Raw genomic sequence first — 24,518 nt, 5'->3', positions numbered from 1 at the left:
TTCCCATTAGTTTGATAAATGCATATAACTCTTAAGAGATTTAAGTCATTACCTTTTGGCTACTCACCTAAGTGAAATTATAGTTGTGAAGCACTGAGAAAAATTCCTTTGAACATTTTATAATTCAGTAATTTATATCTATATAATAGCTTTACTTGTTTTTCATCTTGTGAATTATTATCTAAGTTAGAATCTTTAGTTCTATGTCTAAACAAAGTTGGGAACAAAAAGATCTATTGAAAATGGTAGACAGTAAATAATTTAGATAGACTTCCTTCTTTCATTTTTAAGCAAAGTTTCATGTGGCTGTGACTGGCTATGAACTCTCTATGCAGCTGAGGATGATTTTGAAGCTCCTAAATTTTGGAATTGCAGATGTGTGCTACCATGTGTATTTGAGACATTACTGTGCATGAAACCTGGGGCTTTGTGCATTCTAGGCAAGCATTCTCTCAATTGAGCTGCATCCCCATTCCTTTGATAATATTTCTAGGCAGTACTTTCAGTGCCTTAGTAACTCAATGTCTATACTGCATCTGGAAGATGGGTACTTCTGTTGTATCATTAAGTTTTACATATAGTCCACTCCAGTGGCTCGTTGTAATATAATACATTTTACTAAAACTCAGTGCCTAAAGGAATAATAAAATGCTTTGGGAAAGTGTCTATCTTTGTAGTTCAGGCTGGCAATCCTCCTTTCTTGGCCACTAGGATTGCTGATGTGCCAACATGTCTTTTGAAAACATGCACTCTTGATCATGAGACCAGAGGGTGTCTCTGCTGATTAAGACAGAGTCAAACCATCATCGGTCACTTGCTTATGCACCTGTGGTCATGAATGGTGGATGCGGTGGCAGGTAATTTATTTAGCAATACTTTCATTTGGATGTGTTGGTTAAATTCTACATGGCTTTGCCTCTTTCTAGAAGACTAACTCGGATGAAAGGCTTCTTGGTTAAGGACTGGGCACAGGTGACTCATTAAGCTTGTTTGTGGCATTGGACCTGACCAGCATTGAGGCAAGCAGAGATTCCTAGGCTGAGAGAGAAGATACAAATTATGTTGGGAAAAATGTAAGTTTGGGGAGGAAAGAATCCAGTCCATGCTTGAAATAAGTCTCCCATACCTTCCCTACCCACTGTAACACCGTGACACTGATCTGGAATCTTATGGCATTTAGTGTCTGCAGTCCATATTTCTACCCAAATCATAAGCAAGAGTTTACGTTCGTGTCTGCTAGTTCCCTGGATCATGGGAAACATCACTTCTCTTAGGAGCTGTTTTCAGGCTACAATGGGAGCCGGCATGGAGGGTGTGCAGCTGCACAGCTGCAGGTTTCTGTGGACACACCCTGTACCTCCTCCTATTCTGCACCAAAGGAGAGGCATGAAGGCGTTCTGTCCCCCGTCCCCTTCTCTTACATCAAATCTTCTCATGTTCTGCACATGAGGCAATATCCCGCCACAATTGTTAACATGTGGTGTGTCATCTTCACACAAGTTTCCTTTTTGTCTTCTTTAATCAGGTCACTTTTCATTTGAGCAGTCCATAAAGTATTAGTCCCTAAAATACGTCTTAAAATCAGAGGTGTCTTGGATAATATGGTAAACCTCCATTTCACCAATCAGAGTTTTGAGTCACAATGATCTCAGTGAAATTCACAGAGGCATAATAGATATGATTGCTTAGTAGAAGGACAGAAGCCAAAGAGTCTGTAGCCACCACCATTGCTGAACCTTTGGAATTAGGTATTTTATTTTTTAAAATGTACTACAGCTTAGGAATTTTATATTGTCTATTCATCATAAGATATTTGAATAATCTTTTTAACCACAGGTGGAAATTACATTATAAACAATTTAGTATGTAATGTATGTATAAAAATTCAAAATTAAATAGTTTGTTCCATTTTTCTAGACAATATACATTATTAGTGAGGACTTAATGGGGTTAATAACACGAGTGGTTTAAATGTGCAGTAAGAACATCAAGAGAGACTTTTCACAGTTTTTTTTTTTCTGCTCTTTAACATTTCTACCATCACCTGACTCTAATGAGCTGTCTCCATCCTCATAGAGTGCCTCATAGTGGCTTCTAGCAGGCCATCATTTTATCTTCTGTCTGATTGTTCTGTCTACACTAAATTATTCATTGTTGACAACAAAGGCCACATAACTATTTGACTCCCCTATTTTAAAATTTAAAATGGCATGTTTTACGGTCACACAATACATTCTAATTAAATGATAATGGATTTAAGTCTCAGTAACAAAAAAAAAACATTTTTATTCATGTGTGAAAATCAGTGATGCTAAAATTTTATTATTTAGTTTTTTAATTTTGCAAAGAATTACTTTGTTGCCCTAAGACACTGTTTTGTTTTTATTGAGTCTTATAGTTTAGAAATAATAAATATTTTTAAAAATTCCATACAAGTTGAGATAAGCTCTGAAATATTTGGCAATAAAGAACCACAGGTTTTCCTTGAGCAGTAAAGCAGTAGTGTATATTAAATATTTAAAAAGCCTGCAAAGTTTCTTCTCTGAAGAAAGGTCTGCCAGCCCTTCTAAAGAAATGGATTAGAGAATTCCCTCCAGTTTCCATGGGATCCCACAGTTCACACACAGAGGTAATACTCGTTCCTCTGTTCTGTAAATAAATCTGATATTTTCTTATAGAAATTTCTAAAAATTGAGTGCAGGTAGCTTTATTCATCAAGGTATAAGGTGGTCCCAGAAAGAGTTTTCACTACTTGCCAGCAGCCAGGCATTAGTCAATGGAAATTACCATATGCCTTCCAGTCTGGCACCTTGGTGTCAGGTTTTCAGTTTCCTCCAGTTGGAGATATGTAGTGTCAGACTGTGAGACTAATAAATAAGAAACGACTTAGCAGCTTTTAAATTTCTTAAGTAGATTTTTGGGCATATTTCATTCAGCAGCTTTGGGAGATGGCATATGTTATATCCATATTTCATTTTGGGTAAATAAAACAGAGATCTACTAATGGATAAACATTCTTCAATTAATTTTTGACACTAAGATTCTCTGAGAATGTCATATCTTTCCAGTTTTGGATTTACTTTTTTTTTTTTTTTTCTGCTGGTAGTTCTGCCATGGCTATCATGCTTAACATTTTGGAGGGCTGTTAGGCTGAAATGGTCATAGGCCTAGACCCACCTCTCCTCTCTCTTCTCTCTCTGTTCTCACAGTCTTTCTTAACCATTGTGTATTCTGTATTCTAGGCAATTCCTTGCCTACCCTACCCACAATACAAATGGGCAGGTTCAAATATACAACCTATATATTTTCTCCTTATTTTTATCAGAATACTCTCATAGCATCAACTCTTCTGATAAACAGTTTACTCCTGAGTGTAGGTAGGGAGTTCACATACTCTGCCAAGAAAGAAGGGTTGGATTTATTAATGTGATGGCAACAGCGACCTTACAACACAAGTCATGCAGTTTGTTCTCGGAGTTTATTTGAATGGCCTAGAGGATTTTCTGCATCTCTGTGAATACTTTCTGTTTTAAATTTTCTCCACAAATTCTGAGAATGCCCGAGCATCTGAAAGAAAAATTTCCAGAGCAAGAAGTATGTGTTAAGATAGGCTCTCCGTATAGATGTGGATAGCACCAGCTCTGGTCACTGAGCTACACTTTGTTGCCCTGACCCTCATCTCACTGGTCTGATTCATAAAGTCAGTAACAGTGCAATGGTTGCCCATTTGTTTTTTGTTAACTGCTGCCACTGACTACTTTGCCCCTTTAATGAATGGTTTATTGAAGTTTACTTGCCCCTGAAGCTATGAACTGTGGGAAGTAACTTTAAGAATTATCAAATTGATTAGAATGCCCACAGAGAGAAAGAGACGTAAAAAACCCCACCAAACAGAGCTGAAATAAAGATAGAGCAGAAAAGAAATACATTTTTGTAATGAAGTCAACATGAAGTCAGAGCTCAATTGCCAATCAAGTGCATTAAGACATCAAAAATAAATCATGCATTGTTGCTGTAAGGCAAAAATTTAGACAGCTAATGGTTGGCATTGAAGCTAGGCCAGTACACAGAAATCAGTTATAATTCTACAAACATTTTTACAGAGTGAGTCTAATAGCTGCTCACTCTATCTTAAAATTTTAAGCATATAATGGAATCTAAAATAACCAATTATAATTTTTGCTTATCTGACTGTAGTGGTATTTTATGGGTTTCCCAAAATGTGGGTGCAATATTAAAGTGATTGCTTAGAAGAACATAGAAATTTGGAAATCTTAGTCCTTTTTGAGAAAAATGAATAAAAATGATCTTTCATATATTCAAAAAGAGGATGGGCAGTTTAAAATCGAGTAAATCAACTCCTTGGTTAATTTGGTAAAAATTTCAGTTCCTGAGAATGGAGATGAATTTATCTGAGGAATCAGGACTGTTAAGGACATAGAGGTCATTTTTATAGTAAAGAGGACAACACAGTATTTGCAAAACGTCCATCTTTCCATATATTTGCAATGAGTTTTCTAGAAAATAAATGACAGTCTTCAGAAATATCTATTGTCAGTGCCAGAGGAGTTTGACAGCTTAGATTGAACCATAGCACATTCATTACTAGATGGATTAAAAATGTATCACCGTGTCACAAATGTTGATGGCACCTTGGTCATATGTGTCTAATATATTCTTGAACTTGGCTTCCCTCATGTGTCAATGTATCCCTATGGTCTTAATTGACCTTGAGGAATGTATATGGTTGTACCCATTCTACTTCCAGGAATAAGTCATTTATCAGCCTGTGTCATGGAGGTAGTTCAGGACAGATGGTACCATTCACATATTCATCATGGTATACAATAGTCATCCTCTATCCTTAAAATGGAGTCAAGCACTGTTTGTAAAAGGGGGTCTCCTGGAGAAATCCAGTCTGAAAAGACAGTCTTCTACATAATGTGGGGTAACTTAAGTCAGGGCACAGCCTGATCTCAATATCAATTTACACTTTTATATAGATGTCATCAAGTACAGGTTAGTCTCAGCCTTTTTGTCATTCTAATATAAAATTACTCCCCTTTCTTAACTCCATCATGACACTGCTTCAGAAGCCACTGGCATTGTTTAATAAAGGATGAAGAGATAACACGATAAGCACTAATTGTTATAAACTGTGCATAAAATTATGTAATACCTCAGTTTCTGTAAAAGACTTGCAGCCAGTTAAATAGTTTAACCATCAGCCTTTCATCATGTCTCATATTTTAAGTGAAATTTTTGGGGAGATAGTTCATTGGGTAAATGTCTATGGTGCAAGCATGAAGACTCGGGTTTGGCCCTCCAATACCAACTCGAAAATGACAGGAGTGATCCTATGCATCTGAATCTTTGGCACTGGGCATGGAGAAGGAGGAGGCTGTTCTGGCCAGATGGCCAGGCTGCAATGGTGAGAAGTAGGCTTAGTGAGAGACTATCTGAAAAACAACATGGAAAGTGACAGAGGAAGACACTCAGTGTCCACCTCTGGCTTCTACATAGCAGACCTAGTGAATGCATTTGTGCGCATGCATGCACACACGCACACATACAAAACAAAGACTAAAATTTGCACACAAACTTCCTTTTCTCAAGTCTTGGAGCCAACTTCTCCAATTTGACCCTTTCCTTAATAGCTACACTATAGAGCCATTGTTCTATAAGATGTGCAAAGACAATGGAGGAAGGCCATGATCACGGGAAAGCTAACTCTTTCTTGTGTGGGTCCTGGATGTAATTTTGAGAAAGCTGCAGGGCCATGGAGAATGCTATTGGAAGAAAGTAAGTGTCATGAGATAATGCCATACAGAAGTTCTCTTATGAATCCATTTAGAAAATTCAGCAATTTACCCTGTTCTCCTTTTAGATTCACAGTGTGAAACTGAAAGATCTAAAAGTTGTGTGACAAAAAAAAATACCATTTGAGCCTAGTATTATCCAAAACTATTATTCTTTGCTCCCAACAGATAGATTAGATGCTACACAAACTGCTTTCAGTAAAATCAACATTGTTCTAGACCCAGAAGGGATGGTTAAAAAAGAGGAGAATGTTCAACAAAGTCTAATTGCAGATGCAAGTGAAAAACAACAACAAAGAAAAAATTAGTTATGGCAAATTATGGGAAAGATTATTACATAGTAAAATACTAGAGAAAAGCACAACCAAAGTCATAATGTAATTGGGCTATTTATAGCATGAACAAAGTTGGCCGAAGCAATGCCAGAAGCTAAATTCTGCATTATTCCCATATTCACCCAAGAAGAGTCACCAGAGTGCACCTGAATATTCTGTGTGCTGGCAGAACACCAAGCATGCCAAGATGCATCAGGACGGCCATTCACAGACTGGATAGGAACAGAGAAACTGGCTGTGAGTGCAGCCTCCATATAAATCAGCTCTTGTGAGTTTTCTGTGCTTCCTTCCATTTCAACTGGAAAAAAGGCAATATTAAAATCTTTATGTTTAGATTTGAGACAGGATTTGCTATGTAGCCCAGGTTTTCCTTATGTGAAGGTCCACCCATCCCTCACATCCTGAAATTTATAGGCACAAAGCACATGGCCAAGATGAACAGTACTATAATATTAAGTCTATGCCAAGTGCAATCAAGAAAGCTCACTCTAATGATATTATCTTAGAGTAACTTGAGACATTTTTTAGGGGACAGCTTTTTTTCTTCCTAAAATATGTAGCCATGGCCAGCCTTGAACTCTTGATCCTCCTGCTTCTGCTCCTTCAGCAAATCTTACTGGCGTGCACTATGACAACCCGCAGGGACAGATTTCAATACCAAATGCTAAAATATGGACATAAAGTAGTTTTTATAAAAAATAGTTTCTTCCCTATTTTTCTCACACTAAAGTAATATTTAACATTTAAAGATTGAACTCGTCTACCCTTCTGAGATATCATCTGTTGTTGGTAGGTACAGTGGGCTGCCAATTCCAATACTGTTAAAGAACTGAAAAGAATCCACTTTAGCTAAAGCAAAGACTCCTGTCTCAGCAACAGAAACCAAAGACTTGCTAAGCGGTAGTCATAGGCTTAGGATTATTAAGTAGGGTCATGGGATCTTAGGAATGTTATTCAGGGAGATTCCAAGAAGGGAGGAAGATCCAAGGAGAATGACTTGCATGATCTCTGGAAAGTGGTACTAATACGATTTCTGTTGCTGTGATGAGAGCAACTGTGCTAGCAGGTTACAGTCCATCCTTGAAGGAAGCTAAAACAGGAGATCAAGGCAGGAACTAAAGCAGAAAGGAAGGAAGAATGCAGCTTACTGACACTCTCTCCATCCATTGCTCACTAAACTTGCTTTCTCATACAACACAGAACCATCCACCCAAGGATGGTCACGCCCACTGTGGGTTGTGCCCTTTTACATCTATCATTAGTCAAGAAAATGTCCCACAGACATGTCTATGGAACAGTCTGATTGGAGGCAGTTCCTTAACAGAAAATCCCTCTTCATGGTGTCTCTAGTTAACATCAAATTGTCAAAAACTAACCAGAATTGAAGCACAGTCCTCAGGGACTTTTTCCAAGTTCCTGAAAAGAGATTGAAATATGGCCACAGATTTTTCAGCGGAGCTTGGCACCTATTAAATACTGAATTCTTCTTATAGCTTTCTTTAAGACTTTACTTTGCACAGAACACTTGACTCTCTGACTTTCCAGCAGGAAGGATATCTATCCACGATGTATTTGTCAGCTTTTGCTGAAATACTACACCAGAATGAACAACCAAAATCTTGATGACTTCAAACAATCACTACTTATGTTGTTATGGACGTGGCAGCTGGACATTCTTCGTCATTCTTTCAGGTACCCTTTGTACACTTACTGTAAGCTGGTTCATCAGCTTAGGGATGATTGTTGCTGAACCAAGTCTTATAGAGTATCACACCAAGGGCTGTCTGTATTGATAGGTTGGAAGGAATACAGAGGGGGAATACACATGGCCTCCAAAGGTCTGCTATCTACCTGACATGTTTTCAGTTCTCTTGTATGCCAATGGTAAGAGAGCCCAGGAGGAAAGCCCAGAGGAAAGATGCTTCCTGATGGGGAAATCCAGAAATGAAAGGAAGAAAAGAACTGAAGTCATTTAATAAGCATTCCGCCGCTCACATCTTAAGGCTTATTTGAATTCCCTGTTGGTTACTCCCAGAAGGTTCCAGAATACCAATGAACCCAAAGAAAGATGAGTGGTGGCATGGCACTGGCATATCTCTACCCTGTGCTTGAAGAGACAAGAAACTATTCTCAAACTCTGACTCTAGACAAAAGTTAAAACAAACATGTTTTAAACTTTGGAAAGTAGTTTCCCAAGAACACAAATGAAAGACTGTCCAAATTGTAGTGTGAAGCATACAGAAGACAGAAATTGAGGGCAAAATAATGGACACATTTGTAGGAAAATAAAATTTAAAGCTAGAGGCAGAATATGGAGGCAGAAGGGCAGAATAGCAGAGAATAAAACCTAAAAGAGAATTAGATGCATTAGCCCTTAGGCACAAGCAAATTAAAATTTTGGCTGAGAGTAAGGCTTGTTATAGATTCCCAGCTGCATCCTGAGACTGAAGGCATAGCTCTGACACTCTATGCAACTTCAGCAAAAAGAGCCATTGCTCCAACATAGTCTTTGTCTTCTCGTTATTGCCCTCTCACTCAATCGCCCAAAGCCTTTAACATTTCACACAGAATATTAAAAAGTTTGGTGGTTATACAAATCACTATGGGATACATAATTTGTGTTAATTTTTAATCATAAAATGTACTGCAGTAGTTATCTTATTTAATTAGAATGTGGATTATTGGTGTTGTGTTTACAGCAGGGGAGTAGAGCACTTACCTCCATGGGTGAGGCTTTAGGTTCATGGCCAGCACTGAAAAACAGATGGTGCTTTAGAGATACTGCAGGCTCATTTAAAAATTGTTCCTTATATTTATTTGTGTGTGTGAGACACTTGTGTTCCACAGCATGAAGGTGACGGCACAAGCCTCTAATCTCATTAATTAGGAGATAGAGGTGGGAGAATAGGAAGTGCAAGCACATCATTGGTGACACAGAGAGTTTAAGACTCCATGAGACCTTGTCTAAAATAATAGTAAACAAATGGGATGGGGGAGAGGCCGGAACAGGAGGAGAAAGAGGAGGAGAAGGAGGAAGGAAAAGAAGAAATAAAATATTATGCATAGGCAGTGCTGGCAAAATTGTCAAAACTCAGGAACCATCACAACAGGATGATCACATGGCCTCTCAGCATTGCAACTGGAACATTGTTTGACTGATTCAACCTTAGGATGAATTGCGACTTCACTTATTATCTTTGTAGATTAGGCCCAAAGTTGAGAATATGACAATCATTCATATGGGATTGTCTAGGAGTAAAAAGTAATCCTCAAAGATACATTTTTCCATTTTTTAATTTAAATTAGAAACAAGGTTCTTTTACATGTCAATCCCAGTTCCCTCTTCCTCCCCTCCTTCCCTGCTCCCCACTAACACCCTACCTATCCCAGACCCTTTCTGCTCCCCAGGGATGGTGAGGCCTTCCACAGGGGGTCTTCATAGTCTGAAATATCCTTTGGGATAGGGCCTAGCCCTCCCCCATGTGTGTAGGCTGAGGGAGTATCCCTCTATGTGGAATGGGCTCCCAAAATCCATCCCTATGCTAGGGATAAGCACTGATCTACTACAAGAAGCCCCATAGATTTCTGAGGCCTCCTCACTGATGCCCCTGTTCACAGGGGGCTGGATCAGTCCTATGCTGGTTTCCCAGGTATCAGTCTGGGGACCATGTGCTCCCACTTGTTCATGTCAGCTGTTTCTGTGGGTTTCTCCAGCCTGGTCTTGACCACTTTGCACATCACTCTTCCCTCTCTGCAACTGGATTCCAGTTCAGTTCTGTGTTTCGCTATGGGTATCTGCTTCCGTTTCCATCAGCTACTGGATAAAGGTTCTAGGACAGTTTTTAAAAAGTAATTACTTAAAAATTTAGCTTCCTCTTCTTCAAGCATTTTCAAACCAGTTTGATTAACCCACAGTTTCCCTCATTTCCTTATACATATACACATACTTTATTTCGAGGGTTTTTTTGGTTTATTTGTTTTGGTTTGTTTCCTTTCATCTTTTGGGTTCCAGTGACAGAACTCATTTTTGGCAGCAAACACCTTTCCCCACTGAGCTATGTAGATGCCCCACTTCTGCTTGTTATGTATTCATAGTGGTCAATGAAATATTTTTTTCTAACTTTAAACTGGACAGTTGTAAAGGCAGGTGAATGTTGAATTAGGAGAAAAGCATAAAAAGCCAGAATAAGATTACTGAACACAAAGTTATTGGTAAATGTGTTGAAAATTAGGAGAGCACATTTACACAACCTGATGTCATCTGCACCTTGACAAGGTAAGAGCATTACCCTAAGTCTCGGCAGATGAGGTGGATAGAGAAGGCAGGGGAGAGCAGGTGGAGCATTCAAGGGGAGAGTGGCCTCATTTGAAGCTCAGATATCCTCAGAGCACATGCACAGTGTGCTAAGCTGAGATTCTTCACTCTGAGCCAAGGGTAGGCTGAAAGCATGGGGAATTGTGAGACATCGTATCTCCCTTTGACAGTCAGAGGAAACCAAGGGAGACTGAAGTGTGGTTTGGGAGGTTTGCCAGCATAGGGATAATAACAGATTTTTTTTTAACAATGCTTGTTTAATAGCTTTGCTTTGTTGTTGTTGTTGTTTTGTGGCTGTCCTCGAACTCACTTTGTAGACCAGGCTCACCTTGAACTCAAAGAGATCCACCTGCTTCTGCCTCCCAAGTGCTGGGATTTAAGGTGTGTGTTCCTACCACTTGGCTTGTTTAACAGCTTTGGATGCAGAGCAGACAGAATCAGAAGGGCAAAAAGGCCATAGAACAAAGGGATACGTGGTGAGAATGTAACTAAGAGATGTTCATGCATATTGTCAGCAAGACTTTCATACACAATTTGTAGGAGCGAGCAGAAAGTCAACAGTAGTTCTGTATTGGAAGACAAGATAATGATGGAGCTCTTATGTAGGTTGAGAAGAGGGTTTCTGTGGCGGGAAGGTCATGAGTTAGGTTATGATGATTCTGAGGTAGAGAAAGGTACTCACTTGGAGATGTCCTCGCCATGCTAGCATATTCTGAGTCAATGTAAAGTATAGCAAGCTCCTCAGCACTCTCCCAATCCAGAGTGCAACCCTAGCCTTGGTTCTAACACTAATTCTTGTACCAGTAGTTTTCAAAGATAATGAGAAGAAATTATTGGCAATTGGTGAAGTGGGGGACCACTCAAACATACCTTGCTCTTAAGGCAAAATATATTGACAACACTTCCTAATTGCTTCTAAGCATCCCACTCACTAATGGACTGGATAATTATCATTAACTTTGATACAGGAAGAATCTCTCTGTTGTCTCCTCAGATATATTTTGAAGAATGATCCTTACTCAGGTAATCATTAGTTTTTAGTCAAGACTTTCTTATTATTACTTAAATTATATATATATATATTAAATTATATATTATATCATATGTTAAATTAAATTAATATATTATATATAATATATGTATATATATTCTGGTCATTGTATGGGGAAATACATGTTTTTTAGTCAGTCTTTCCATATAAATTGTGCTGTATAAATTGAAAATAGGTAAAGATTTACTTAATGAAACTCCAGCCAAGCGCATGCTCATCCAAAGCTAAGCCTTGATTAACTGGACTTCAGGTGAAGGAAACTTGGACTGTGCATTGTTTATAAGAGTATGCAGTGACTTTTATATAATAGAACTAAGTTGAAATGTCACGTTATCTGTCTTCTTCTTCCAGCTTCTTAAATCATGTCGTCACATTTCTAGAAATGTTCCTTTATGATTCCTTATTTTTTCTTCCTTTTGATAAATATGCATGCCATACATACCTTAAGGGTCTTAATTTACTGATCATTGAGTGTCTCTCGAGCTATGCAGTGGTGGTTCACACCTATAATTCCAGCACTCATGAGGCACAGGCTGGTTGAATTTTGAGTTTGAGGCCAGCCTGGTCCACAGAGTGAATTCCAGGACATCCAGGGATACACAGAGAAACCCTGTCTAAAAAAATTATCTGTCAGCTTACTTTTGTTTTATTAAAGCTCAATTCAATTATTTCAAAATTTACCCATGCTTTAGGAAGGAAACCATCTCCAAACACCTACAAATGAGGTTGCATATTAAAGAGTATGCAGAAGGATGCCTTGAAAGCTATTAGCAATATCCCCTCATAAGGCAGGCAATTGAGGATGGCTAGATGAGTCTAGTTCTGGTTTTTTTGCAGCTCCCTGAGAAAGCTAGGAGTCATTACTACAAAAGGGTTCTGTCCCTCCCCAAAGCTATCTACTCTTTTGTACATCATACCTGCCCCAGTATTTGTCTAGATTTAAAAAATATGAACTCTATAATCCAGTTCACTGTTGGTCTCTTTAGTGGATGTGGGGAATGATGCAGATACCAGATGTTTAGATGGGATGTTTGTTTTGCTTTGTTTTTGGCCCACTCTAGCCAGTGCTGTCTTGGATTGTTTAAAAAAGCAAGCTGAGCAAGTTGTGGAAAGCAAACAAGTGAGCAGCCCTCCTCCATGGTTTTGCCTTGATACCTGCTTCCTGATTGCTGTCTGAATTCTTAACCTGACTTCTGATCATGGTGGACTGTACACCATAAGCTGTAATAAACCCTTTCCTCTCCAAGATGCTTTGGTCAGTGTTTTATCACAGCAACAGAAGTGCAAGCTAAGACAACAAGTAAGTTTCCAATTCTATTACACAAAGGAAAGAAGTGATCTGTTTTACTAACTTATGTAATATTAGTCTTCATTTTTCTAAGTATGAGAAAAGGAAGAATGAAGAGAAAAGAGAAGAGGATGGGGGGATGTAAGTCATTTCATTACCCAATTTGGGAATTATGCAATGTGGTGATCTCTTGCTTACTATTCAACACCATTTACCACCTTGGTATATGACATATTTCTAGAAAGCCATATGCAAAAATTGCCTCTATTTAATATTGGCTGATGGTTTTCACTGCCTCATATGCTATATTTCTCTTTCTGACTGATGGCAATGGAAAATTCTGGCATGAATATGATATAAGACTCAGAGATCAACATTATTTTCTTAGTGAATTGATTACTTTCTTCTGAATTTATAGTTCCTAGCAGCCCTGAAAATTAATATGGCTGATGTGCTTTGCTTAGTTATTCTGATTGTGTTTTACATTTCCATGCAGGCAGCTTAGACACTAATTATTGCAAATTTATAACTCATAATCAGATGGTAGGCCCTCTGAACAAGAGGAGGCATTTGTATCATTTCTGAATAGAAAGCATTTTTGAAATGGTTTTCGGCTCAGGTTGGATACTATATTCTGTAACATGAAATATAGGTCTGACATTCATCTATTATTTATTAGGTTAGCATACATTCAATTTTAACTTCTGACTATAGATTTACATCTAGAAAAAAACATATATGCTAGTAGCATGGATGGTTAAGCAATGCGCATATGCAAATAATGGCATATGTATATGTAGAACTAATATAGATTTAAATTTGTGCTTAGATGTATGTCACAATGTCATAAGATTAACTTTTAAAAGAAACAATTCTGCTGTTTTTGTTTTCTTAACCTTATATGTTTGTATGCATGTAGGTCACATGTATAGGGCTCACAGAGGCCAGAAGAGGATGTTAGATGCCCAACCTTGAACTGGAGCTGGAATTATATACCTCTTTGTGAGCCACCTGATGTGGAATATGGGAACTGATCTTGGTTCTTTGGAAGAGTAGAAAGTGCTCTTGACTGTGGAGTGATCACTTCAGCCTCATCTTTCCTGGTTTTGAACTTTGAATTACCAAGAAAAGAAAATCAATTATTGCTTGCAAAGTAACAACCTTCTTTTCAAACAAAACAAAACAAAACAAACAAACAAACAAAAAAACCACCAAGTGGGTTTTTTTTGTTTTTTGTTTTTTACTTTTTATTTTTTTGAATAGAAGGTTGTTACTTTGCAAGCCAGAATTAAGCTTTCTCTGCTTCTGAACACGGGACTTGAGACCTGAAACTTCATCCAAAATGACCCAGGCTGACCTCCTTAGCTTCCAGGTAAGGAAACAGAGGGTCTGTTTTCCAAGTGGTATGCAATCTATCTTACCCAACTTGACCCAGTTAAACAGAACCCAGAAAAGAAATAGAGAAGCAAGGTCATCAGAAGGACATACATGAACATGGACCTACTCACATTTTAAGAAAACATTTTTGTATTCTAGAGATATATTTTATGAGGAATTTTTTATAAAATTAATGTACAGCATATGAAAATATTCTGTAGTCTCTGCAGTAAAGATCAAAAGAAAAACAAAGCAAAAGATGCGAGATTATTCATGAGTAGAAGGCATAACTTTGGACCTCTAAGTCATTTATTGCTAAGTAACTTCTCGGGCACTTTTCTGTTGTCCTGAAAAACAAAATAAGCAGAATGGCAAACAATCGCACAACCCTGCTGATAAAGAAGGCCTGATGCTTAGCATTGTGGGAGTCAGTGGGTGCACTTACTCAAATGCATGCTGGGAGCTCGAGGAGCCAAAGTCTTGCTAAAAGTTGGCTTTGCATCTCGGGAGAATGGCTACACAAATCACTGAAAGAACAACTAATCAATAATGTACGAAAATGCACAGATAGTAGCTAGCACTTTCTCCGTTTTGATATCAAAAAAGGTCAAAAGAAAGTGATAAATTCCAGGCTGTGTTACTATATTAATAAAGTTGCCAATGAGTCAGCTTCCACCTGAGTAAGTGCAGATGCCACAGCTACCAGATGCCATCAATTATATTACAGTTAAAAGGCATTTCTTCACACCACAACTGAAAGATACCCGAGTAAATTGTTTTCAACAAATTCCCCAAATAGACACAAGAAGCCCCAGGAGAACATTCACATTTCTGTCATTGTAAAAAATGACAATCTCTACATAGTGACATGAATGTGTCCTACCACTCTAAGAATATAGGGTCTCTACTGTGCTATAATGTAAGCAGGTCTGGAATTTTATCTCACAACCTTGGTAATCAATATTAAAAGGAAACATACACTTGTACATAATTGTATTCATAGACCCCAAACAAATTATGTTTTATGAACTATCTTTTTCAAAATTATGATGTGTTGTGGTCCTAACAATATCTTCTTTTGTGTCTCTATGGAGGTAGCATTTAAGGATGGAAAATACAAAACATGAGGGAAAGTCCTAATGACAATCAGAGTAGACGTAGTCATCAAATATACTAAATGGGATTGTTGTTTTGATTAAACAACCTACAAACTGTGAAGTAGTAGTCAGCAAGTTAGACTATGTCCTCTTTATGTTTTCTGTTAATATGGCACTTTCAACAATGTCAATCTCATGGCATGATGGAACTTCCCTCCTAATGCTCCACTGCTTAAAACAAGTGGCCTTCAGGAGACATAGCAAAGCCAAAAAAGAAGGAGCAAGGCTTTCTTATTTTTTAAAAAAAGATTTATTTTTATTGTTTTAAATTATGTGTATTTGGGTATGAGTGCAGGTGACCTTAGAGACCATGGAGCAGGAGGTTCAGAGAGTAGCCCTATATGACACCTGAACTCACGCCCCTTCTAAGAGCTAAGACATCTCTTCTCTCCTGAGAAAGGCCTCTTGCAGCCTCTTCCTGGAACTCTCAAGTGCTCCTTTGGCTTTAGACCCAGAGAATCTCCCTGTGAGCTGCTGCTTTGAGAGAGCCAAGGCCACAGTTAGTGGTTGGAGGAAGCTGCTGCCTTCAGTTGCTACTGGCATTGGAAGTGATCTGTGTTTCCAGACTTTCACTTCACTGCCCCTAAATGAGTGAAAACTGCACCAGTAGTCCATGCCAGTCTTCCTTTCTCAAATTCAAAGCCTCAGTTAATCTGATTAGCATTTTCAAAGACAGTATGTTGTGCCTTCTCTCTGTAACTGATTACAATCTTCAGAAAGATGGGCCATGTTGTGTAATGAGTCTTTTGCTGTCCCACCGGCTAGTTCCCAAATAAGGATATGGAGACTTCTTAAAAATTATGAAAACTTGGCCTATATCTTAGGCTTGTCCCACTAGCTCTTTAACATAAATTAATCAATTTTTACTGATCCATTTTCTACCACATAGCTTTTACTTTTATCCCATTCTGTGTGTCTGGCTTCTCTGTCTCCCTTCTTCCCAGAGTCTCTCTATGCCTGGAAGTCCCACCTTTATCTCCTGCCTAGCTACTGGCCATTTACCTCTTTACTAAATCAAGCACAAAGTGCCTTGCAAAGACACATCTTCACAGTGTACAGAATGATTGTTCCACAACAGTATTGTCCTGACTCTTCTTTTCCCAAATGATAAAAGCAAAAGTTAATAATCACTAGTACCAGTACAGAATTTTTAAGTATGTAAGTTCTTTGTAAATCACAAGTGCAAAGGGGGCTTATGATTCACTGCAGGTAAACAAATAGAGTTATGTTTCTCTAAATTTCTGACCCTAGTGTTATTTTTAAATCATTTTCCTTCTTCCTTTTATCTTTTCATATTTTATGTATTAGTTTTGTGAACAAGTGTGTGCTCATGTACACGCCATGTAGAAGTCAGATGAAAACTTGTAGGAGTCAGGTCTCTCCTTTGCCCTGAGTTCCAGGGATCAAACTCAGGTCTTCATTATTGGTAGGCAGTGCTTTTATCTGATGAGCCATCTTGCCAACCCTGACTTCAATTTCTGACTTAGTTCCTGTGATTCTACTCTTTCATTTTGTGAAATGTAAAATGCCTATGAGAAAGTGTTCTGTGGAACTATTATTGTATTGTCTTATTTTGTATCATATTCAAAGGTTATATTTAATGGAGGGTGTTTTTTAAAAAAACAATTATCATGTATTTCTTTGCAGTTCTGCATTTCATTTTATTTCATTTGAATTTGTGTGGGGTATATTAAAATGTTAACATCTTGTATAGCGTAAGCTGTGCCAGGTTTTATAGGTCATTTCAACTTTGATTGTAGCTGATCTCACTGTTGCTAGGAGAAAAAAATCTATAATAAGATCCTATCTGCTTTTATAATTGCTCAGAAATGCATTATTGATATCATTTAGATAAAGTTAAGTTCAAATGCAATTATTCTGATGAAAATTATTACTTTCAAAGCTTGCTTTTTGTATTTCAACAATATCTACTCTAATGTTTCCTAGCCTATGCTGTGCTTCTGAAGTTGTATATATCTCTCTACTTCTATGTCATCCACACTATATCAGTCTATAGTTTATTTATTTGTATATTTGTTTAAAAGGAACCATGATCATTTATGGAAAATATTTTCTTCACAATAAAACTCAGACCTTCCAAGAATGCTGAGAACAGGGAAATGCATGTCCATCTGTTTTCTTCCTAGGAGGACAAGCAAAAACCTTCTGGCACTGATAGCCAAAAAGATTGGACCTCACAAATTTATCAAAAATAACTGGTTTGTTTTGATTTTGTCTTTCTAAACTACTCTCTCATCTCTTTACTTTTAATTTGTTTATCACAGAGAGGATTCATTGATCACATCAAAAAAAGGTAATTTTGTTATAGATAAATGTCACTAATGATCTCTTTCCAGCAATTGAAACTTTCAAGTCACTTTACATCCTTAACAGTTCTTCAGAATTAGTTCAGATATCTAAGTCACCTCACACTGATGAGTGTTCTGAGCCAAATTATCATTACACACTCTCTCCTTCCTTGGCTGAGGTTCTGCTGCATGCTAGTGATTGTCAATGAAAGAAAAAGGTATATATTTGTCAAAGTATTTTACAATCAGTTTAAATCACAAGTCTTGTAAATTTATACAGCAACTACAAATTAAATATTTGGGTGTGGTTGCTCATGCTTTGAAATAACAGCACTAAGAGACAGAGACAAGAGGATTGACATAAGTTTGAAGTTAACTTTGTCTAAATACTGAGTACAAGGCTTGCTAAGTCCAGAGAGTTTGACCCAATCTCAAAGGAAGTACTTACCCCAAAGTTTATATAAGGATCAATGAAGAAAAGATTATATTTAACAAGGAAACAAGGGAAAGTTTTTAAGTGTGAGAATGAGTATGTGTGCATGTGTGTATGAGTGTGTGTGTGTGTGTGTGTGTGTTTGTGTGTGTGTTTGTGTTTGAAGAAATGAGGAAAACTGTGGGGTAATCAAACTGGTTTGATAGTCCTTGAAGAAAAGGAAACTAAATTCATAATTAATTACTTTTTAAAAACTGTATATTTGGGGATTGTGTTTTACTCCTAGATAATCCTGTATGAATGATTGTCATATTCTGAAGTTTGGGCCTAATCTACAGAGATAATAAATGAAGTAACAATTCATCCCAAGGGTTAATCAGACAATGTTCCAGTTGCAATTCTGAGAAGCCATGTGGTCATCCTGTTGTGATGGTTCCTGAGTTTTTACAATTTTCCCAGCACTTCCTTTGCATAATATTTTATTTCTTCTTTCCCCTTTCCCTCCTTCTCTCCTCTTCCTCCTCCTCTTGTTCCTGTTCCTCCCCCTATTTGTTTTCCTATTATTTAAACAAGGTCTCATGTGGTTTTAAACTCTCTATGTCACCAATGATGTCCTTGAACTTCCTATTGTCCCACCTCTATCTCCTGATTACTGATATTAGAGGCTTGTGCCATCACACTCAGCTTTATACAGTGGATCAAACCTGGGGATTCTATTGCTGTGTTGGTTTTCTGTTGCCAAGGACTGATGAAAGAGGACAGGTTGATTGTAATGTTAAATGCTGGCATCACACTCCTCAAGCTGTGATAAGCATTAGTAAGAACAGTTTCCAGTTATGAGCACCCCACTCTGTGGGGCTTCTCTTGATGTGTGTACCACTCTTTCTGTTTCCTCTTGGCCCTAAGTTTATGTGCTACAGAGTCTGCACCTTGATCTCTCTGCTAGCGTTTGAGTGCCTTCCATGTCGTTCTCTCTGGCATTCCTCTTCAGAACTTTGAGTAGTCCAAGTTACCCTTCCATTCTGTAAGATCCATATCTGGTGAAGAGTGATTATCCATGATTTGCTCTGCCCATTCAAACTTCAGAATGCAGTGTGGTGCCAGTTCAGAAGTAGTCGGTGTTGTTCCTACCACCAAAGCAGCTTCCTGTGCACAACAACCCCTGGGGATGGCAGAAACTGGTCCTTTCGTGGCTTCAGTATAGCCTGTAGTGTGTGTATATCACTACCCACTCCTCTCTTCAGGTACACATAGCTATTATGGCAATCTTTTCACCATAGACATCCTTCTTATGACTCATTGTCCTAAGCTGCAATACATTTAAATATTCTGAATGGGACTATAACTAAAATATACTTTTCAACTACTTTACTTGTCAACTTCTTCTGAATATGTATTTGTTAATACCACCTCTTACATTGCCTTGACTTCCAGTCTTCCTAAGATCTCAGATGAATCTTCCCATTTTATGGTCTGAAATGGTACTTTCAGGTAATGAGAAAGAAGTACGTGGACACTGACTGACAGATATCTTGGCTACTCGAGTTGTCCCACAAATATACCTGCTTATTTTGGAAAGCTGTTTGAAGACTCAAAAACTCTGTGGAGTCTTAATGTGAGGTATGCAGAAAGCTCAGAGATGCAGTGGTAGTCATGTGTCTTCCCCAAGTTCCTATTTAAAAATATATTAAATTTCATGTCTACCTTATCTTACTCTATCTGCCCCTTTATGTGTTTTCTGATTATAGCTATTCCCAGCATTCCACGTGCCTCTATAACATATAATATTCAGAGGGGAGAATTTAGTGTGCTTCACTACAGATTTCTCTTACCTCTGGATAATGATTTCCTTGAAGAGAGGAACTGTATTATTCTCATTATTTACTCCAGCTCCAGCAACTAGCCTAATGCATGATGTATAATCGATACGCGATCCCTGCACAATTGCCTGAGACAAAGAAGCAAGCATGCAAAGAGAGTGTCCCTAAGGCTGGAGCTCCCTGTTTATCCCTTTCAGAGGAATTGAGGTGAGGAAGGAGAAAGTGTACATCTTTAGAACAGCCTTTCTTCTGCTGATGTGTCTCCTTCACCTGCTCTGTGTGTGTGTGTGTGTGTGTGTGTGTGTGTGTGTGTGTGTGTATGCTAGTTATACAATTGTCTCTATTTTTGACAAATTATTGTATTGTATGAATAGATACTTCCTTATTTGATAAGCTGTCTTAGGCTGAAAGAGTATTTAAAGCTGCATTGTCAACTTTCATTGTGTATATAGATTCACTTTAGAATATACTGAAGGAATTGAACAAAATGACCCTTGCCTTTCACCAGCCTAGCCTTGGGTTGTTTAATTTTTTTCTATGTTGGGTTTTATTTCCTTCCTTTAGCTTTTCTTTTGTGTCCCAATAAATCTTTTGAAAAGGTTCCTTTTAATCCCCCTCCTCATTCTGTACTAAATGTAAATGCAAACAGCAGTTCCCATTTAAAATGTGAACACTGGTATCCCCCTGGCTATTTTCTTCTCTTCCAGTGATTAGAGCTCTCTGCTGGAGAGCACGTCAATAGGATTTTATTCTAGAAGTGAATTTTTATGTAAAGTCTATCAACTTATAGAATTACATATAGAAAGGGAGGGTCAAAATAATGTAAAGAGAGAAAGAAGCTACCCTATTATTTAAAGATCAATGTCTTTAAGAAGCACTCATCTCCTCTGTTCAATGCTTCCTGAATTTATCATGAGACTTCTTTTTTTTTAATTGATGAAAGCTATCCCTGTGATTCACTTCCTAAAAAGGCTAATTAGGTGTCATTGAGGAATTCCAGAATTGGTTCTTGGGGACCATGAAGATCTTTTAATGTGTAGGCTCGAGACAGTGCGAGTGTGCATCTTCATTCTGAGAGTTATTCGTAGTAACTAACAATCTGCCAAACACTGTTCCTAACCAATGTCCCAGTGACTTCTGCTGCACTAGGTGAATGAAACCCTACAGAAGTGCCATCAGAGATTGCTCAAATTTTTGTTTTGGTTTGATTTGTTTACTTTGTGGTGCCAAGGATGGAACTTGGAGGATCCACTCATGCTAGCAAAGTGTTCTAGCACTGACTTACATCCCCAGGACCCTTTAAGCTTTTTTTATGCCTGTGAAATCAGCAATAAAAATCATAAAGTCTACAGCTGTAAATGAGAGTAGATGTTTAGGTAACAGCATCCATCCTGAGACCGATTTCATGCACCTGAAAAATGTTTAGAGTTTCTCTCCGTAAGTAATTTTCTCACTGTTGTTGATTATCAACTCTGATTTTTCATGTGTTATGTGTAAGTTAACTTTCTCATTAGTTCTATCCCAATTCATAACACAAATCATTGCTTTAAAATGCTTTGAATTGTGACCATTCCCAGTCAAGGAATTACAGGGAAATATACCAGATCATAGGATAAAGACAATGGGATTAATAAGCAAATGCCATTCATTACAACAGGTAGTTATCCCAGATCATTCATAAATATATTCTAGAGCAGTTATACATACTTAAAAGTCTAATACATGGAAATAGGAATTGTTCCTGCAAAGAGGTTATGTACATAGTAGTTAGACAGAATGTGCTTGCTTGTATTAGATGCTGTTTGCAATGACTGTTCAGATTTAATCTTCTTTTGGCTTTTCCCATAACTTTTCTGTTGGAGTGTTTTCCATAGCCACTGGGAAGAGGCTAAAGAGCAGAAGATTCCACTGTGTTGTGGTAGGAATAGCGCCTATAAATGACAAACTTTCTGATATGAAGGTTCCAGATTCTTTATATTTGTTGCAATTTCATGACCAGATAATGTTTTATTATTTAGTTCATTTGTCACAAGAGTGGGTGACAAGTTCATGTCCTCTCTGTTCAACACTAATATATGGCAAAGGAGGCAGTTTCTCTCCACTGAGTTCAGGCTTAATCCCTGATATTAAACATCAAAAGCATGGATTCTGTGGTTAGTAGGAATACTAAATTGAAAGCCTCATTTATTCCCTTAAAATCCCTGAATATTTTTGAACTCCTAAGACTTCAAGTTATTTCTTTGAATTTGTAAGCTTTCTATTCAGAAACAAAATTTATGTATTATAAAATTTGCTTGATTGAAATCTGAGTTGGATGTCCATGCAATGCAGTTAAATTTCTTTAAGATTTTTAATTTAGTGAAATCAACCTAGCTAGTCAAATTAATGATTATTTCATTACATTTACTACATTTTTGATAGAAATTTTATGAATATTGGGGAACATATAAGAAGAGGGGTTAGAAAGATTTTAAGAACTAGAGAAATAGGATATCTACTATGACATACTGTCTTTGCTATGCCAATCTAAAATTTACAGCTTATTTTAACCTTTAGAAGGAATAATATATTATATATAATATTACACATATAATATATATTACACATATACTTTATTCTGAAGTCATTTTGAATGGTCATGGGCAGGGAACAGAAATTTGGTTACTACCAATTCTGTGTCCCAATGTGGAAGCCGTTTCATGAAGTTGTACAGTTTTACAGAACAAAGGAAGTCATGAATAAAGGCAGATTTAAACTACATTGGTGGGTACACCAGAGAGGCAGGTAAAACACAATGAGGGAAGGAAGCTTCTCTATAGGCCCAACATACTATCAGATGACATTATTAGCTTTTGGGTTGGTAGAAGCTAGTGTTCATATAAGTTAATAGATTCTAAAATGTTTTATCTATTAGTCAGAAAATATTGGTTTAGACACAGAAGTGGGCAAGGGTATTCCAGAGGGCTAGAATTAGCCCAAGATAAATAATTAGCCTTTATATACTTATATCATTTTAATCTCTCCATAGTATTAAAATTCTATCAGCCAATCTGTCTGTGGACACAGCTTCTTCTTCCCAGGGATTATATATATATATATATATATATATATATATATATATATATATGCTATAGCAATGAAATCTCAAGAGTATGGGTGCCTAAAAAGACCAGTACAATGACAAGACCAGTTGACCATCCAATGTGGATGGGGAAAATCCTATGAGTCACATACATAGATGAAGAGCTACAGGTAGTTTATGAGAATTGAGAGAGGGAGAATCAGTCTTCTCCCAGGATCAGCCTCCTAAATGGTTATCCAGTCCCAAGTAACTATCAGTAAACACATATTTATACAATCCTCAATAAAGGCCCTTTCTCCTCCAGCAGCCATCAACTGTCCATAACATCTCTGCTGGGGTGGAGCTTTGTACGTGTCTTCACAGTCCATGCTGAGGATTCGGATAGCATGATCTTTTTGTTTGTGTTTGTTCATCTACCCTCCACATCTACAGCTTCCATTGCACCATTCTTCTACAGTTTGACTCAAGTCTGAGCTTGCAACTGACTCAGTGACAGCAGCGACAGCATCTCCAGCTTGTGTTTATTAGATTACTCCCATATAGACTCTCTTCATTCCTATCAGTTTCTGCTCTTGGTAGCCTAGAAACTAAATATTCATGAGGTAGGTGATCAATGAGTCAGTCCAGGAACCCCTATAGCTGCCCCCTCTTGCTTTTTCTAGCTATCTCCTTGTTAGTAACACCACCGCCACCACCAGCCAGGACTGCCTGGAGCTTGAGTTAAGAAAGTCATGTTGGCCAAGAGTGGTACAGCTGGATCTTGCTGTAGATTGATTCTGATCTTTCTGAGGAACCACCATACGGATTTCCATGGACAAGTTTGCACTTCCATTAGCAATGGATGAATTCTCCACTTGCTCCACATCCTCGCCAGCATGAACCACCACTTGTTTTGTTGGCCTTACCATTCTTATGGGTATAAGATGAAATCTTAGAGTAGTTTTGATTTGAATTTTCCTGATAACTAAGAATGTTGAACATTTCTTAAAGTGTTTCTCAGTCATTTCAATGTCTCTTTTGAAAATTCTGTGTTTATATACATACCCCATTTTTAAAATTTTATTTAAATTAGTAAACAAGCTTGCTTCATATGTCAATCCCAGCTCCCTTTCCCTCCCCTCCTCCCCCACCCCCCACCAACCTCCGAAAACCCCCGCCCCAACCCCACTTCGCTCCCCAGGGAGGTTGAGGCCCTCCATGGGGGAATCTCCAAAGTCTGTCATATCATCCCAGGCAGGGTCTAGGTCCTCCCCCATGTGTCCAGGCTGAGAGAACATCCCTCCATATGGAATGGGCTCCCAAAGTCCATTTGTTGGATATGGTGATCTTATATGGGTCTTGTGCATGCAGTCCCAACCACTATGAGTGCATATGTGTGATGGCCCTGTCATGCCAGGCAAATTACTTTTCACTGCAGTTGTTCACTACCTCAAACTCGTACAGTTTTTCGTTTCATCTTCTGCAATTTGATGTGGATGTCCTATTTATGGCATAGCACTCACTCCACAGTTCATTTAATTTGAAACAAAGAT

General features: G+C 37.9%; 1 long non-coding RNA gene across 5 annotated transcripts in view; it reads left to right on the top strand.

Moving 5' to 3' along the window:
* LOC103161027 overlaps nucleotides 1-24,518 on the top strand; it is a 235,096-nt gene that overhangs the window by 200,696 nt on the left and 9,882 nt on the right. For 3 of the 5 annotated variants that reach the window (XR_003484487.2, XR_003484484.1, XR_003484485.1), the window contains 5 exons: nucleotides 7,703-7,846; nucleotides 12,582-12,820; nucleotides 13,728-14,180; nucleotides 17,628-19,704; nucleotides 19,975-20,111. This is a non-coding gene — a long non-coding RNA (uncharacterized LOC103161027). Of the gene's footprint in view, nucleotides 1-7,699; nucleotides 7,847-12,581; nucleotides 12,821-13,727; nucleotides 14,181-17,627; nucleotides 19,705-19,974; nucleotides 20,112-24,518 lie in introns of all 5 variants that reach the window. The other 2 variants (XR_003484489.1, XR_003484486.1) reach the window with 2 other exon arrangements.

The sequence above is a fragment of the Cricetulus griseus genome, chromosome 4 (genome assembly GCF_003668045.3).
Source record: "Cricetulus griseus strain 17A/GY chromosome 4, alternate assembly CriGri-PICRH-1.0, whole genome shotgun sequence".
In the NCBI taxonomy this organism is placed as follows: domain Eukaryota; kingdom Metazoa; phylum Chordata; class Mammalia; order Rodentia; family Cricetidae; genus Cricetulus; species Cricetulus griseus.
The sequence above is the reverse complement of the archived record's forward strand: the minus strand, read 5'-3'. Positions and strand labels throughout refer to the sequence as shown.